The sequence below is a fragment of the Lissotriton helveticus genome, chromosome 1_1 (assembly GCF_964261635.1).
Source record: "Lissotriton helveticus chromosome 1_1, aLisHel1.1, whole genome shotgun sequence".
In the NCBI taxonomy this organism is placed as follows: domain Eukaryota; kingdom Metazoa; phylum Chordata; class Amphibia; order Caudata; family Salamandridae; genus Lissotriton; species Lissotriton helveticus.
This window is the reverse complement of record NC_136057.1, coordinates 106,852,738-106,871,510: the sequence shown is the minus strand read 5'-3', so window position 1 is coordinate 106,871,510 and position 18,773 is coordinate 106,852,738. Positions and strand designations below refer to the sequence as shown.

Sequence of the window (18,773 nt, the reverse complement as noted above, 5' to 3'; positions counted from 1 at the left end):
CAGCCAGAATAAAGCTGTCGAAGGAGCTTTTCAAAGAAATTAACACATCCTTGGACAGACACCTGCTTGTGATGCTGTGAAAGAGATACCGCACAACAAAGTGACACACATCCATAAGTCCTACCGAACATTAACTCTAAATGCAGCAGCAACCATGTACAGAGAAGCCGTAAGAGCAACCACAGTCCAGTGCTAGGAAGCGCTAGCAGAAAAAATAGTCAGACACTGCGAAGCCCCAAAGGAAGCAACAACCAGGAGCAGGGAAACGCTAAAAGACAAATAGCCAGACAGCGAGAAAACGCAAAAGGCAGTGGAAACCAAGTACAATCCAGAACACTGAGAATGGTGATGGTTTTGCTGGTCTGGATGCTTTGGGCACTGCTGTTCAGTGCCAAAGTGTAAGTGCTCCCTATTGTAAATTATGTTATGGATTAGTGACTCCATGAGTGGTTATTTGGTTTACTTGTCAGACCCTAGTACAGTGCACTGAGTGTGCCCAGGGCCTGTAGATCAAATGCTGCTGGTGGGCTTGCAGCACTGATTGTGCCACCCACAGAAGCGGCCTGTAAAATGTGACTCAGGCCTGCCATTGCAGAGCCTGTGTGCAGTCTGGTACTGCCATGTCGACTTGGCAAGTGCAGACACTTGCCAGTCCCTAACCTTCCCTTTTCTACATGTTAGTCACCCCTAAGGTAGGGCCAAGGTACCCCTGTGGGCAGGTTGCATTGTATGCGAAGGTAGGACATGCCCTGATGTGTGTGGCATGTCCTGATAGTGAATTACAGCCAATTTCGTGTATCACTATTGCAAGGCTACCTGTTCCAATAGGCCAGAATGCGCAGTTAGTTTATAACATCTTATAAACATAACTGGCCGTAGAAACAATATAGGAAAATAAAGTTTAGTATGCCTGAACTCAGAATGTTAAAGTGCATCTTTTAGTGAGGGTGATTTTTACATTCTGTGTTCGAAAATACCACTTTTAGAAAGTGGGTATTTTCTTGCCTAACCAACCAGTATGCCTCTGCTAGGTTTGTGTATTGCATGTCTTGCTTGAGAGTGACAGGAGCTGGGAGAGGGCTGTGGCTCCAGCAGTCGGATGAATCAGGGCTGGGCTGAATGGGACCTGGGTTGAATTTAGAGTAGGGGGAGGAGATTTGCTTTTCACCTGAATGGACCTAGTCTGCCTTCAACAATGCTGTCTCCCCCTCCCGCCAGGAAGCTGCACCAGGGAGGACAGAACTGGTTTGGGCTGGGTACAGACACTCTCTGCCTTCAGAGAACAAAATATTTTGGTGTATAAGAAGGGGGACCCAGACCCCAGAACTTTAGATCAGTTCTGGGAAATCAAGAGGAAACCTTTGCCAAGGAGAAGAGCCGGATAAGCTGAGGAGGAATACTGCCCCTGTGCTGTTTGCTGTCTGGGGTTGGCCTGCAGTGGCTGCTTGCTACCAAAGAAAGGAGAAGAAGCGTGCCTCATCTGCACTTGGTTCCGACGTCTCACCGAGCAACCAGGAAGAAGCGCCCTGCATCCACACTGGCCGAGAAGACCGTCGCAGTACCTGCCGTGTGGCTGCAAATGAGCCCGCATCGTACCGGATCATCGCATCGCGCCACCATTTTGTCGCATCACACCGGATCGTCACATTGCAACGAGGCGCCATCTTGATGCATCGTAACCGGAACGCAGTAAGAAACCGACGCATCCCCTCCGCACCTGTAAGGAACCGATGCATCACCTCTCCTGCGCTGCAGTAAGGAACCGACGCATCACTTCCCCCGATGCAAGGAACTGACACATCACCTTCCCTGCGACCCTTTTGTTTGTTTCGCGTGATGGAACCCTGGTCCTTTGTTGGAAAAGTGTTGCATTTACAACTTGCATTAAACTGAACTATTTCTACCATTAGAAAGTCTTATTTTTAATGCTGTATTGTGGAATTTTTTTGATTACTTATTTTTCGAAACTGGTGTGGTGTCCATTTGTAGTATTTTCACTGTGTTACTGTATGTGTTCACAAATGCCTTACACACTGCCACTGAGATTAGCCTGTCTGCTCGTGCCAAGCTACCAAGGGGGTGAGCAGGGGTTATATTAGGAGTATATCCCTCTTTCCCTGACTAGAAGCAAGGGTCCCTATTTGGACAATGATGCCTACCTCTGACAACTAGAGACCCCCATTTCTAACGGTGATGATCACTTGCAAGAGACAAAATAGGTACTTACTGTTAAAGACGAAGAAGGTGCTGTGCGTCCGGTGAGAGTACCAGTATTGTAAAAAGGTGCTTAGTTAAGTGCATATCAAAATCAGCCTGAACAGCATATGCATTCCTAAAACCACCGCTTCCATTTGAAACAAAATATTGGCGCATTGTGGACTGCCTGCATTGAAACGTTTGATGATTTCATTGATGCACTGGAAGAAGTAGATAACAAAAAGATAATCCAATACCTCAAGAACCTTGTAGGTGGAGTAAAGCAACTGATAAAGGAAATACTACAAGCTAAAGAGCCTTCTTACCATTAAATCAAAGAGGTGCTCAATATAAAATTCAATCCAATTGCCAAATTTTTAATTATGAGCAAATTATTTTGAGCCACGAAAAACAGAACGTTGGTGAACCGATCAACGGATTTGTAGAAAGACTTGATTTGCTAATCAAACGTTGCTGATTCAATCAGTTCAACTACAAAGAAGCTATAAGACTAAGAGTCATAGATGGTTGCCTTTCTAATTCTATGTCAGGAAGCGGAGGCGAGGATTATGCTAGTCCTTTCTCCATTTTATTGGACAGCAAATTAAAAGCAGTATAGAAAAAACAACAACCATGAACTACCCAGCGCAACATGCTTAGCGGTAGTCATGGTAACACAGTAACCAATGGGAGTCCATGCAACGGCATAAAGGTATCCCACGCCGATAGTCCTTCCTCTTTCTCCATTGCTGCCGCGTCAAGATAAGTCCCGTTTTCTCCTCACTTATTCTTGTGGCGTGGCAGTTTGCTTTATTCATTGTTGACAGCTTAGCTTTGTTTAAATACTCTATAGCGACTGTTGTCCTGCTTTGTAGGCTGTTTATTTACTGTGTGAAAGACGCGGTAGGCTTCTTGCCCGAGCGTCTCTGTGGCACGCGTGCGCGGTCTGTGGCGTCGTCTTTGTCAGACGCTGACCGGCTTTCTCCACAGCGCTTTCCTGCGCAAGTGGTGAACACGCGCTGAGGCTCGGCGCTTCAAGTTTTACAATTGTGCCTCGTTCCCCACACTGACGCTGCTGTATTGTGGCAGGTTTAACTTGGTGACTGGATTTGAGTGTTTTAAAAAAAATTTATTCTCATACGTGTCAGTCATATTACTTTGGCATTTTTTCCACACACTGTTTTTCTGGTGTTGCCTGTGTGTACCTGTGTTGGGGAACCCCCTATTAATTAGTTTGGGGTGTGTTTTACTGTATGGGTGCCCATTCCTCTGCGGAAATGCAGACTCGTCAGGACCATGATTATTTGGCTAGTAATTCTGAACTGCCTCAACAGCCCCTATTGCGTCCTCCTGCAGAGGTGGACAGACTCCTGTCTTCGGCGATTGCCCAGGCGCTGGCACCTCTGCAGGACAGCGTCAATAAACTGTCTCCCCACGTGTTTAAAACTGGTTCTGGAATTTTGGGGACAGTGGGGCTGGGCCCAGTGGTGTACTTTCTGTGCCACCACGCATGGCCAGGAAGCGTGACGCGGGGCACCTGGAAGGCTTCAGCAGGCTTGCTGAGGTTTTCCACAAGAGTGCGCGCACGCTAAGAAGCGCACCCTACCGGGGGGACGACTCGCCCGCAAATACTGGTGGTGATTCCACCCAGGACCTAGACCCGGATGAAGGGTTACCCCTAGAGGGTGATGATGACGAGGAAGGTTACGTTGATGATGATGAGGATGAATCCTCTGAGGAGATGAAAGATGTTGGCAGGTCTTGGCGCCCTAAGTCCAACGTTTCAGATTTTGGTGATAGTGATCCAGTACCTATGGATATGTTTGACCCTACCACTATTTTCAGACCCCGTTCTACCGAGTGGATACCTGAAAAGTCTACTGCAGATTATGTGGCTGCTAAGCTTCGTCAGCCCCTCCCTCAGGATGTGCGGCTGAGTCTACGCTCGGAGTGCCTACGCCTGTCTCTCCCTAATAGAGTGGCGTTGACTCCCGAGACAGACCCAAATTTATGCACGTTTTTTGGCAAGTACATTAAAGACCCTAAAAAAGGGATTGACAGATCCTGGAAGGCATGTCAGGATAAATTATTGGATGTTGTTGGTCCTCTAACAAAGATTATCGAGCTTGCTCAACGCTCAAAGGAGACTGGTATGCCTCTTTCTGTGGATGATGTAGCGGGTTGGGCGCAGCGGGCAATGTGCCTTTTAGGTAATGCCAACTGCGCTCTTTCTGCGGAACGTCGCTGTTCCCTATTACTTAAAATCGACCCTAAACTTGGCGAATTGTCTTCTTCGGAGGCGGGCTCTTTGGCACAAGGTGCTTTGTTTGGAGACCCATTCGTAAAATAACTAGGGAAGTTTGTGGCAACCTTTTATGCTTTAGATAAGGCGCAGGCCTCTATGAAAAAGTTTTTCCCTAAGAAGGTTTTTGGCGGGGCCGGCAGAGGCAGAGGTCGCTCTCCCGGCCGCCAATTCCAGCAAGGCTTCAATAGGGGACAAGCCAGAAGGAACAATGGGTGGAATGATGGAAGGCAAGGTTCCTTCTACCCATCCCGTGGAGGCAGAGGCCAGGGCAGAGGACGCGGAGGAAATCAAAACAACTCCAAAGGATTCAACGGTAAGCGTTTTCATTCTCTCTCCGGTTCGCCTGGGGGGAAGAATTGCTTTGTTTCTTCCAGCCTGGTCAGCTCTAACTTCCGATTCTTGGGTTCTGGAAACTGTTCAGAGGTTTCACATAGAGTTTTACGGTTCACGGTTCAACACTCTCAACCTCGTCCTTTGGTTTTTTTAACCACGGAACAAGAGCTTATAGACTTAGAGGTTCACAACATGCTTCTAAAAGGCGCCGTCATTTTCTCTTATCTGCATCCACGCGGTTTTCTGAGCAACATCTTCTTGGTCGAGAAAAAAGACAAAGGGTTCAGACCCATAATCAATCTTCGCTCATTCAACGAATGGTTAATTTACTGACATTTCAAGATGGAAGGCATCCATCTACTGAGAGACCTTCTGCTTCAGAACGACTGGTTGGTCCGTTTGGACCTCAAGGATGCATATCTTTTAGTTCCAATCTACCCTCCACATTGCCGGTTCCTCCAGTTTCTTTAGAGGGATCAGGTCTAGGAGTTTCGTACTCTCCCCTTTGGGCTTTCCTCAGCTCCTTGGTGTTTTCCCAAACTCCTTCGTCCGGTAGTCGAACATCTACGCACCATGGGGATTCGGCTAATTCTTTACCTGGACGATATTCTTTTAATGAATCAATCCAGGGATCTCCTTCTTCACCAACTGCAGACCACTGTATCTCTTCTTCAATCTCTGGGGTTCATTATCAATGCCCAGAAATCGGACCTTGCCCCTCGCCAGGAAATGACTTTTCTCGGTTTTCTATCAAAACGAAGGACGCAACGCTGCATCTCCCTTCTCAAAAGATATCCAATACCAAGAAGGAGATTCGCAAAGTCCTCCGCCGGGATCGGATTTCTCTCCGTCAATTGGCCAGGATTGTGGGCTTACTGTCATCATCGATCCAGGCAATTTTACCGGGCCCTCTTCATTACAGGGCTCTCCAGAGACTAAAGGCGTTTCATCTCCACAAGGGTCTCACATATTCGGAACTCATTTCTTTGTCCACAGAAGCCAGGTCAGAACTCCTTTGGTGGTTGGAACACATGGAGGCTTGGAACGGGAAGGCGATTTTCGGCTCCAGTCCAGATCTTGCGATCGAATCGGATGCCAGTCGCCTAGGTTGGGGAGCCCGGTGCGGCTCCCTCTCAGTGGGGGGCAGATGGACGGAGGAGGAGTTACACCTCCATATCAACTGCTTGGAACTCCTTGAGGGTTCTTTGGCCATCCGATCATTCACCACGACTAAGGTCTCCTGTTGTGTTCTTCTCCGGATGGACAATACAACAATGGTCAGGTATATCAATCGGCTGGGCGGCACTCATTCCAAAGTCCTAGCGGATCTTGCAAAGGACTTTTGGAACTATTGCCTTCTACGTCAGATTTCTGTCACTGCGGAATATCTCCCCGGCGATCTGAACAAGGTGGCGGACTGGCAATCCAGGAATTTCCGGGATGGCAGCGATTGGAAACTGGATTAGTCTGTATTTCAGATGATTTCGGATCTTTGGGGCCTTCCAGTGGTGGACCTCTTTGCGTCCAGGTGGAACACCCAACTTCCCCGCTTTTACAGCTGGAAGCCGGATCCAGTAGTGGAAGCAGTAGATGCCTTCCTCCAGGATTGGTCTCTGTTTCCGGCTAATGCATTTCCCCCGTTTCTGTTCATTCAGAGGGTGGCAGCCCAAGTCCGCAGACAGCGGTCCTCTCTGATCTTGATAACTCCGATTTGGAAGGCTCAGTGTTGGTTCCCGTCTCTTCTGGAATTATCATGAGACAGACCTCTTCGGTTGCCATCTTTCAACCTCATTCTGACAGATCCGTTGGGTCATCCGCATCCCCTGGTTCTCCAGGGCCATCTACGTCTCATGGCCTGGAGGATTTCAGGGGACGTTGGTCTAACGACTCTCTTTCGAGAGACGCTGAACTCCTCATTCAGCGAGCCTGGGCCCCCAGTACCACTAAACGGTACCGATCAGCCTGGAACAGATGGCTTCGTTGGTGTGTGGCAAAACACCTGGATCCCGTGGGGTTCTCTGTTACTGACGTAGTAAATTTCCTTGCTGATCTTTTCCACAAGAATCTTGCATACTGCACCATCAATTCTTTTAGATCAGCTATTTCTGCTGGTCATGCCCTAGTTGATGGCTTTCCTGTTGGAGAGCATCCTTGGGTTTGCAAACTTCTCAAAGGTATTCGTCTTTCACGTCCCCCTGAACCACGCTATTCTGGTTTATGGGATGTTAATGTGGTTTTACGTTTTCTCTTATCCTGGCAGGATAATGAGTACCTTTCACGTAAGGAACTTTCGACTAAATTGGCTATTCTTCCCTGTCTCATTTCTTGCAAAAGGGCTTCTGATGTTCGTGCCCTTGATATTTCTGCTAGAGTCTTTACTCCTGAAGGGGTTACTTTTACGGTTTCAAGGAGAACTAAATGCAATACCAGGTCAGTATCATATCCAGCTTTTCCTGATTCTCCCAAACTGTGTGTTGTTCGTCGTCTTAAAACTCTGGAGGTCCGCCCTCCGAGCGAAAGACAATTGCTTATTGCTATTAAGAAACCTTTCATGGTGGTTTCATCTTCCACCATTGCCAGATGGGTCAGGTGGATCATGTCTGAGGCTGGCATCAATATTACAAACTTTGGCGCTCACTCCACTAGAGGCGCAATGGCATCCAAGGCTGTCCAAGTTGGGGGCAGGTTGGAGGACATTATGAATGCAGCGGATTGGTCTTCGGATTCAACTTTCAAAAAGTTTTATTTTAAGCCAATCCATGAGGCTGCTTCTTGGTGGTGAGTAAGCTTTGAACAAGCATAATCCTCGCCTCCGCTTCCTGACATAGAATGAGAAATTTCCTAGTTCACACAAAGGAAAGTTTCAATTCTATTAAGGATGCGGAGGCGAGGATTATCCCACCCTGGCTTTGTCTAGCCTTCCCCCCCCTTGAGTGTGGGTTCCTGTGATTGTTCTTCATTTAAGAGAAGTATTATTTTTCCAAAATGTTCAGTATCTGTATATGAATGTACTGCTTATGCATTGTGTTCTTTGGCATCTTCCCGACATTTCCTGTGTTTATCTACATTGCAATGTGAGTCTGACGTATTACACGTTGTACCGGACGAGATATTATTATTTTTTCTCTTCCCTAGGTTCCGATCAGAAAACGGACTAGAGGGTAGAGGACTTCTTTCCAGCAGCAGCAACGAAAGAGGAATGACTATCGGCGTGGGATACCTTTATGCCGTTGCATGGACTCCTATTGGTTACTGTGTTACCATGACTACCGCTAAGCATGTTGGGCTGGGTAGTTCATGGTTGTTGTTTTTTCTATACTGCTTTTAATTTGCTGTCCAATAAAATGGAGAAAGGACTAGCATAATCTTTGCCTCTGCGTCCTTAATAGAATTGAAACTTTCCTTTGTGTGAACTAGGAAATTTCTCATTCCTTAAGACTACAAATGCTAGACAAAAGCTAAGTCTAGAGCGAGTCCTGATGACCTCTAGTGCTGAGAAAGTTGCTGACAAACAAGCTGCTGACATAGAGGCCGGAGAAGCTCCAAGTGAGTCAGTCATGAATGAGAAGAGTAAAGAAAAACTTAAGGTTGAGGAACACAAAGTGATGTCTCCAAAGAAGAAGAAATAGTTTTTCAGATGTGGATTTTCCTTTGCACATGCTGGTAAATGTCCCGCCATTGGTTAAGTACGCAAAGGTTACAGGAAAGAGAACCATTTTCTGACAGTGTGCAAGTCAACGCAAAACCTAAGTGTGTCACGCCGTAAAGACAAAATGGCCACCAGAATGTTCCAGATGCAACGTTCTAGGCATGCCTACAAGGCCAAGCAACATCACCTGAGGCAAACAAACACTAAACAAAGTAGATCGTCGTCTAAATCTTCATCTTAAAGTTCTTCCATTACAGTATCAAGTGACAGTGAAGAAGATGGATGTGTGATGTCAGTGTTTACCTCAGACAAACATGCGGATGTCGGACTGGCCACATGCAGAGAAGAATATGAGCTGAAGAAAAGTCGACAAGTAAAACCACAAAAGTTATTCAAACATTGCCCTAAAATAACCCTAGAGGTGAAAGGTTGCTCGATACATTTTATTATCGATGGTGGTGTTTCAATAAACATTACGCCTGAGGAGAAATATTATGAAATGTCTGCCGTACTGCGTCTCACTTCATCGTAGATTAAAATATATACAAGGTCTGCATCGATACTATTAAAAAGTCAGGAGTCATTTACGGCAACTACAAAAAACAAAAGAAAACACAAGTACAAGCACCAATTTCATGTATTACAAGGTATGTCATCAAGTGCCTGTTTACTCGGCTTCAATACTGCTGCTGATATGGAGCTGATATCTGTAAATTGCAATATGAATGCACATCACGAGAGAGTGAATCAGTTTCCCTCATTATTTCATGGTTTAGACAAACTGAGAACAATGAAAGTACAATTGCACATAAATGAGGGCGTTCGTCCTGTTGCTCAGAGACATCGTCGAATTGCATTTTATTTACAGGAAGCAATTCAAAAGGAGCTTGAGACCCTCCTAAAGCATGATATTATTGAGAGATGGGCCTATGCCGTGGGTTTCGCCCTTATTGGTAGTGCCCAAAATGGACAGTGGAGGGGCCGTGTGCTGTGTGCCAAGCTAACAAGGCGATTGAACGAGAACGACCTCCAGAGCCACACATTGAACGAGAACGACCTCCAGAGCCACACATTGAACGAGAATGACATCCAGAGCCACACATTGAACGAAAACGACATCCAGACCCACACATTGAACGACATCCAGAGCCATACATTGAACGAGAACAGCCTCCAGAGCCACACATTGAATGAGAACGACCTCCAAAGCCACATATTGAACGAGAATGACATCCAAAGCCACACATTGAATGAGAACGACATCCAGAACCACACATTGAACGACATCCAGAGCCACACATTGAACGAGAACGACATCCAGGGCCACACATACGACGAGATCAACCTCCAGGGCCACACATTGAACAAGAACGACATCCAGAGACACACATTGAACGAGCATGACATCCAGAGCCAGACATTGAACGAGAACGATCTCCAGAGCCACACATTGAACGAGAACGACATCCAGCGCCACACATTGAACGAGAACGACCTCCAGAACCACACATTGGACGAGAACAACATCCAGAGCCACACATTGAACGAGAATGACCTCCAGAGCCACACATTGGACGAGAACAACATCCAGAGCCACACATTGAACGAGAACGACCTCCAGAGCCACACATTGAACGAGAACGACATCCAGAGCCACACATTGGACGAGAACGACATCCAGAGCCACACATTGCCGATGTGATCACCCAGCTGAATGGTGTTAAAGTCTTTTCTCGCCTTGATCTGAACAAAGGGTATCATCAATTGGAACTGGAAGAAAGTTGCAGGTGCATTACTATCTTTTCTGCACATGTTTATTCAGATATAAACAATTAAGTTTTGGAGTGTCATCAGCTGCTGAAGTGTTTGAAGACGTCATTAGACGCATAATACAGCGTGTCACAAATGTCAATTACAGTGATGATATACTCGTTTTTGGGGCCACACGCAAAGAACATGATGAAGCTCTAACACAAGTGTGCCATCTACATACTAACTAACTTACTAATGCGGGTCTCACTTTAAATGCAGAAACTTGTGAGTTCAACAAAAGAAAACTAAAGTTCTTTGGCCGTATTTTCTCAGATGAAGAATGACTTCAGGTCCAGCTAAAATGCAACTGTTGTGAGCTACATGCCCGTTCAAGATGTAACTATGCTATGATCTTTTTTTCGCATGGCAAGTTACTGCTCCAGATACATACAGGATTTTGCCTCAGTAAATGCTCCACTGACAGACTTAACAAAATGAAATGCTTTATTTCAATGGTCACATGAATGCAAACAAAGTTTCAAGAAAATCAAACGTGCAATCGAGAATGCCACCGAAGTGGCCCACTTTGATCCAAAGCTACATATTGTGGCTCATGCTAGTAGACATTTTTCACAGACTGAGCGTGCCTATTCACCACCTGAAAAAGAAAGCTTAGCTGTTGGTTGAGCTTGTGAACATTTCCATGTGTTCCTCCATGGAAAACATTTGACTCTTGTTAGTGACCATGAAGCTCTGCTTACGATCTTTGGAAATACTAAAGCCAAGATGCCTCCTCACATTGAGAGGCGAGTTTTACGATTGCAGGAATATGATTACGCCATTGTGCACTGGCCGGGAAAGACCAAACCCCGCGAACTACTTTTCACGAGTGCCAGTACAGAGTCATCGTACTACCTCCAATGTGGCTGAGGCCTATGTCAATTGCATTGTAAAATCAAGCACACAAGCCGCTATAACATTAGATCAAATTATTGCTGCTACGAACATGGACAGAGACATGATAATACTGAAAGACTCGGAAGATGCACGGCCACAGAGTCGCAGAACTTGGAAAAGCACAGGGATGTAAACGCAGCAGGAATCTTCCCACCGGAGCAGTCTTGTCATTGGTCCTGGCTTGAAGAACAGCAGAGTTCCAGTATCCACTAATAGAAGAGTCTATGGACAGTCTTCAGAAGACAGGCAGTCCGATCTAGAAGATGTTGTCGGGACAAATCCAAGGACCCATCCTCAGGAGAGCCCTTACATAACCCTAAAAAAGGGGAAGGACCTCTTTTCTGGTGATCGACCTATCAGAGGGGGTCTGGGATACGTCTCCGCTGTCACAGCCAGTCAGATGCTCCCACGGTCCAAGATTCAGCATTACAGAACCAAGTGGCCAGTTGGAGGAGCTCTGGGCACCTCCCTATGGAGGACATGTCCTTTGTGTGGCTTCGCACCAGAGCAAAACTGACCTATGCATGGAGGGCACGAAATGTGCCCCTCAATGCAGTCTGGAGGTATTCAGACGCTCCCCCACCCTACCTCATTCTAAAGGGGAGGTGGTCACACCTCTCCTTTGCAGGAAATCCTTTGGTCAGCTTCCTCTGCCAGAGTAAAGCTCATCAGCAGGGGGGTAGCAGCATGAGCTGTCAGGCAGTCCCTTTAAGGCTACACAGGTAAGTACTGAGGTGTCCTCTAAGGACCACCAAAGAAAATGGCACCATGCTACTAACACTGGAATCAGTGTAGTTGCATGATTCCAACATGTTTAATACCAAACATGTCCAGGTTTGGGGCAGCCATTATGTAGTTAGACATCTTGACAGTCCAGTGACCACTACATACCTTATAAAGGCTCTCCCACACTTTCAAAGCCCAGAGAATGGAGTCTAGGTTTTGTAGGGGTACATCTGCTCATGCAGGGTAACCCACCCACTTAGAATCAAGCACCATGCCTTTGGACTGAAGAGCCTACCTTAGGGGTGACTTATAGGTTAAAAGTGCCTTCACCGGGATATAAGGGAAACCTTAAATGCAACGGGAAAGGTGCAAGCACCATTTCACTCTCAATTGCAATGGCAGCTCTGCAGAGACAGTTTGCATGTGCTCCTATTGGTGGCATTATAAATGCTGCAGCCCATAGGAGACACCTGGTGTACCAATGCCATGGCTACCACAGTACCATATACTATGGACTTACAATAGTACCCCAGTATGCCAATTGTGCGTTGTACAAAGTACTTACCAGAAATTTAGACGCTAGAGCATTGCCACTGGAGTCCTGGTTAGCATGATCCCAGTGAACTACAGTGAAAACACACTGACACCAGGCAAAAAGTGGGGGTATCTATACCAGAAAGATCCAACACAGCCCCCTCCCCCAAACGAAAGAAGATAAAACTAAACTTGCTCAGTTGAGTCTTCGTTTTCTAAGTGGAAATATCTGGAAAGTCCATCTGTGTTGGCATGGTTACTCCCCAGACTATGTTCCATTGAAAATTCCGTTACCTGTAGGAAGATGGACAAACAAAAAACAATTGGGGTTTTCACCCTTCATCTGTTTTAGCCATCAGAGGGTCTGAGCAACGATGTATGACTTCAACTTCTTCAGGGCCCAGACCTCAGCAAAGGCCTCCTTCTCAATAGCTGAACAACGTTTCTCTTTTGTGGTCAACCTTCTGCTGATAAAAGCTACTGGTTGATCTTGGCCCTCTTGATTAAATTGTGACAAGACTGCTTCTTTTTTAAATGCATCATGTTTTCCTTTCAGGAAAACCAGCTGCATTTTTTTAAAAAACTGCTTTATTTAAAAAGCAAACACAGACATGGTGGTCTGTTGACCCCAGCAGGCCACCATCCCAGTGAGTGCTGGCCATTCCCAATGGATCGGATATTGCGACCTCCCTCATGAATATTGATGAGGCAAGTTATTTGTGACACCATTTGGAATTGCTAAATGTGTCTCAGAAACATTAGTATATTTGTTTTGCGAGTCGCAAAAAAATCACAATTTGCGACCTGCAAAATAGAATGATCGTACATCTGGCCCTCAGTCACTGTACTGAGGTCTTGCACTGTAATCCCTATATTAGCCATATAGGACCTGCGCGATTGGATAATATAAACTGTGGGTTTGGTGGCAGACTGGTTCCGAGCACCCCCACCGAGAATGTTAGCCTGTTTGCATTAGTTAGCTCACAGTGCCACTAGAATCTCCTCTTATCAGAGAGAGAATAGTTTCTGGCAACCGTAGAACATGACAACCCTGATCCCCCAGGATCGTGGAAACAATGTACTACTTTTCGCATCATCACTCGTGCTCACTTAGATTCTCTCCGAGAGTTACACAGAAGAAAGTTGGGCGTGTTTACAATAAGTATTTATTTTATTTTATTTTTTTGTTTATATAGCGCTAGAATCGACCCCCGAAGGGGTATCTCTGCTCTTAAACGGACTTGAGGAGGCAGTGATTCCCAGCAAAAATTAGACATCACAGAACAGGAAAGTTTTTAACAGTTTTCTGAATGAGAGATGTACCGAACACTGTCTGAGGGAGAGCGGGAGGTCATTCCACAAAAGAGGGCATAGATGGGAAAAGGCTTTTCCTCCTAGCCTGGCTTTTTTTACAGAAGGTAATACCAGGAGGTTTTTAGCACTAGAATGGAGGGATCTAGGTGGAACATAGGGTACACATTTCTCTGCAAGATATAGAGGACCTAAGTTATGTAGTGCTTTGCGAATAATACAGCAAGTTTTAAACTTGAATCGTTGCCGAATCGGGAGCCAGTGAAGCTTTACAAGAAGATGGTGGGAGGGGGTCCTTGGAGGAGCATTCAGGACCAGCCGTGCTGCTGTATTCTGGACCACTTGAAGTCTATTTAATGAGCCTTCATTGGACGATATCAATAGGCCATTGCACTAGTCCACACAACTTAATACTAGCGCTTGGACCAGGGTTCTGCGGGTCGAATCTGGAAGCATAGGGAAGGCTTGACGCAGTAAACCTATTACATGGAAACATGAGCCGATTGTCTGGGCAACATGTTCTTTTAGGTTGAGTGATCGGTCCAGACGGATGCCAAGATTTTTTATAGTGAGTTTAGGGACAGGATGGAGACCCAACTCGGATGACCACCAATCAGGGGTCCATAACAGAGGGGCTTCTCCGAAGAGCATTACCTCTGTCTTCTCTACATTGCATTGTAGAAAGTTATCTACCATCCAGTGGTATATTGCTCTCATCCTATTAGAGAAGACCAACTGAACCGTAGCTGTAAGTTTGTCAAATGGAAAAAGGAGCTGTGTGTCGTCGGCATATGATACGGGGATGAACCCATATTCTCTCAGGAGATTGGCCAAGGGAGCAACATAGATATTAAACAAAGTAGGGCTCAAACATGAGCCCTGTGGTACTCCCTTGGTCAGTTCCAGTGGGGCTGATCGAAACGCACCCTGGTTAATGCTTTGGAACCGATCCGACAAAAAGCTCCTCATCCAAGCCAGAGCCAGATCTCTTAGCCCTGCCTCTTCCATTCTTCTGAGCAAGACATTGTGGGATACTGTGTTGAATGCTCCGGATAGGTCCAACAGCACCAGAATCTGAAGAATCCCAAGGTAAAGGAAACGAGGTAAGCAGGAAAGTGAATTTAAGTTACTTGTTTATTCAGTAGTTACAGGTCATGACTATAGGAGCCCACGCCAACCGCCGCACTGGAGTACTCGGAATCCTCTACACACAGAGCGTTCCGAGTTCCAGGAGCAAGCAGCTGTCTCGAGCCCACACGAGAATACCACACATCCTCCTTCCTTGAAATGAACAAACAAAACAAAAAAAGGAAAAAGAAAAAAACAAAAAAAACAAATGAAGATACATCATATGAACCACTATAACCAATACATAAACAAAGCTGAAACATCAAAAAGAATGCAACAATTTTTTACATCATGGCAATACAAATTACTTTCCCACTTTGTAGTCCTTATGCTCACAATCATTTTTACCAAAAACTAAAATGTTGTCCTGGAAATAAAGGACATTAGACACATTTTTGAACAAGTTATGCATGACATGCTGGAATACAGAGGAGGCAGACACTAAACCGAAGGGCATCCTCTTGTACCTGTATGCTCCTTCAGTAGTTGTAAAGTATGTTAGGTGCTTACTATCGTCATGGAGGGCGATTTCATGGTATGCGTTAGATAAATCTAACGTAGTAAAAACTGAAGCATTTTTGAGTTTTGAGAACATCTCGCCAATGTTCGGAAGTGGATGCCTATCAACCCAAACATTAGAATTTAAGTTACGCATATCCCATCCTCGTCGCCAGTGAAGAATCCCAAGGTAAAGGAAACGAGGTAAGCAGGAAAGTGAATATAAGTTACTTGTTTATTCAGTAGTTACAGGTCATGACTATAGGAGCCCACGCCAACCGCCGCACTGGAGTACTCGGAATCCTCTACACACAGAGCGTTCCGAGTTCCAGGAGCAAGTAGCTGTCTCGAGCCCACATGAGGATACCACAGAATCATAGAATGGCCTTTATCCAGGGACATTCTAATGTTGTCTGTAACAGTCAACAGAGCAGATTCGGTGCTGTATCTGGGCCTAAATCCTGACTGGGAATGGTCTAAACATCCAGTCTGTTCGACGAAGTTACTAACATGTTTCTCCACAAGTTTGCTCACAATGGAAGAAGCAAGATAGGTCGAAGATTAGAGAGATCTGTCCATGGTGTTTTAGCATTCTTGCGTATTGGTCTGACCTGAGCGATTTTCCATTCTTGTGGGACTTTACCCTCCTTGATAGAGAGATTAATAAGGAATTGTACCTCCGGAGCGAGTTGTTTGGTCAGAGAAGGGATAACCTTGGCAGGAATGAGATCAGATGGCGACCCAGATTGTACCTGATGGATAAGGGTCTCAACCTCGGTCCAAGAAATACTTGGAAATTTAGTGAGGAGTATGAGATTAACCGGTTCAATTCTGTCAGAATGTATGTGCCTTTGCCGAATGTTGCCCACTGTGGTGATTTTGCCATAGATAATCTCGATCTTTTGTGAGAAATACACGGCGATGTCATCACATAACTGTTGAGAAGGCGTTTCAAGGCTCTCACATGCCTTTGGATTAACAAAAGATTGAAGAATTTTATACAACATCCATGAAGAACTTCCAGCTTGTGACAGCTGAGATGTAATATGTAATTTACATGCAATTTTAAGGCTTTTATGATAGCTTGCCAGGACGCAGTAATACTGATTTTTATCTATTTCTTTATGTGTGGTACACCAAACTTTTTCCATCTTTCTACAGTATTGTTTTTGAATTCGTAAGTCATCTGTAAACCAGGCTGTCTGTATGCGGTTTGGACGGCTCGCACCAGGTTTGACAGGGGCAATGTGATCAATAGCTCGTATAATAGCTGAATTATATTTTAATAGCGCTTTCTCCATGCCATCAGATTCAGCGAAGTGAGGTTTTATAAAAGCACTTTGAAACCTGTCCGCAGAGACTTTCTTCCAGTGTCTATACAGATTGGAAGTAGTTGCAGTAGGATTTCTCTCCTCTATAAGATCCTGTAAGTGGAACTCAATGGCTGCACAAATATACACCACATCAGGGGTTAGCAATAATGTACAATGAAGGGCCTTGTGTTGTAATACTGCACTGGCTACCACAGGGTATCATCCTTTTGTACCACTGTTTTTTACATTGTTTCACAAAAAGGATCTGTTCCTCATAATCAGAATACATGTATATAGATGCATTTGAAAATTTCCTGCATGCAGTGCCGGACTGGGAACTCAACCCAGCCCTGGCAGTTTATTTGAACCGGCTGGGGAGGTTGCGGGGGGTACAGTACTGGTGTGTTTTTGTTAAAGGGGGCAGATTGTTCAGCCCCCCAGTAACAAAACAGCCTCCAGGAGTCCAAAACCAGCACCCCCCTTCTGGCCCACTGAGAAAACACCCGGTGCCCACTATGGCCAGTCCGACCCTGCCTGCATGACACATAATGTCTTACATTTCAACCTTGCACAAAAACTAGAGCTGTCTTGTAGCATCGGAGCATCTAGAAGCCCTAGTTCCCTTCTGCTGAAACCAGCAAAATGTCTTAAAAAGAAAACTTACAACCGTACCTTCTCAAGCATGGCCCGAGAATCTGGAACACCCTTCCCCCGAAATCAGAATGAAGCCCTCAAGTGCCTCATTCAAGAAAGAAGTCAAAAGGATACTGTTGAACAAATCTATTCTGGTGAAAGCATGAACTATACTCCAGACTTTGATCCTTCCCTTGTCGGCATGCATGCTTATTTCCCGCAAACTATGTTCTTGCTCTGTTGTACTGGTTGCTGTCCCGCTGGAACCAGTGGTTTGCTCTATAGGAGAGTCTCCCACATCTTAGCCCCCCTTGATGACGTTGTTATTCTTGTTCATGTCACCTTGATCATTCTAAAGTGCTCTGATACCCGATACAACGCTATAAATAAAGAAACCAAGGAGTACCATAGCAGCTGCCTCTGCCATGTTCGCGGAGAGTCTCAGGTCATCAAGGACTAGCAGCATTGCACTTTCTTTTCCGCACGCTGGTCAGAATTCAGAATGTGCGGCCTTTAAAATTATATGGTGTTCAAGGAAGACAGATAGCAGCTGGTTGACATGCTTCTCCAGGATTTTGACAGCACAGGAGAGGTCTGATATGGGTTGACTGATTTAAGAGTAGAACTTGGTCTGCTTTTGTTTTTTTCAACCCCAAAAAAAACAGGGCCTTTTTCAACTCTGCTGGGATCCAGGCATTGGTAAGAAAGCCATTAAGTACCTCCAACATAGGTTGTTAACGTGCTCACTTGGCCGGTGTTTGAACACTTGGAAGGATTGCACCTAGTGGGGAATCTTACTTAATTGCGCCTGCCATAGCAACAAGCTGTTCCGGTGTCATCCCGTCAAACTGACAAAGCCAAGGTGCATTATGTGATTCAGCTGAGGCTTTTGAACAGTCAGTGCTCGCAGCTGACAATTGAGTCTCATCAGAAGAGGCAGGTGATAGGAGCCTGTTCATGCAGGTTTTTGGACTTGAAAACCCCAACAAATTGCAGATGGTTTTATTTTTATCTTCAAAAAAGTTGGAAACTCTTTGTGCAAGGTCTTGAGAAGGTATAATTTCTGAGTTAGCACACTTTGAGAAGATAAAGACCTGACTATAATAAAGATTTCCTTAGATGAACTATATGTGGCTTGGATTTCATTAGAAAACATTCAGCATTAGAAGAAACTGCCATCCTCTTATATTTCCTCAGTTCCAACTTTAATTCAATTTTGGCCGTAATAGAATAGGACTGATGCTCGCCTTGGGCAGACCATTTTTAAAGGCAGTACATCATCAAAGGCAGCCCCCACCCACTGGGAAAAGCTCTTATAATCAGCTTCAGCATTTTCATAATGCTGAGCCCTGTCAATCTCAGTCAGATTATTAACAAATTCTGAGCTAAATAATTTACTCTAATAACATTTCAGTAGAGACGCTTGTTGGGTGATAGC

General features: G+C 45.4%; 1 protein-coding gene across 2 annotated transcripts in view; it reads left to right on the top strand.

Annotated features, from left to right (window-relative positions):
• Positions 1-8,174, top strand: part of LOC144767985 (uncharacterized) — a 101,670-nt gene extending 93,496 nt beyond the window's left edge. For both annotated transcript variants that reach the window (XR_013598408.1, XR_013598403.1), the window contains exon 4: positions 7,970-8,174. The gene's annotated coding sequence lies outside the window, so the exon portion shown is untranslated. The remainder of the gene's footprint in view (positions 1-7,969) is intronic.
• Positions 8,175-18,773: the final 10,599 nt, after the last annotated feature.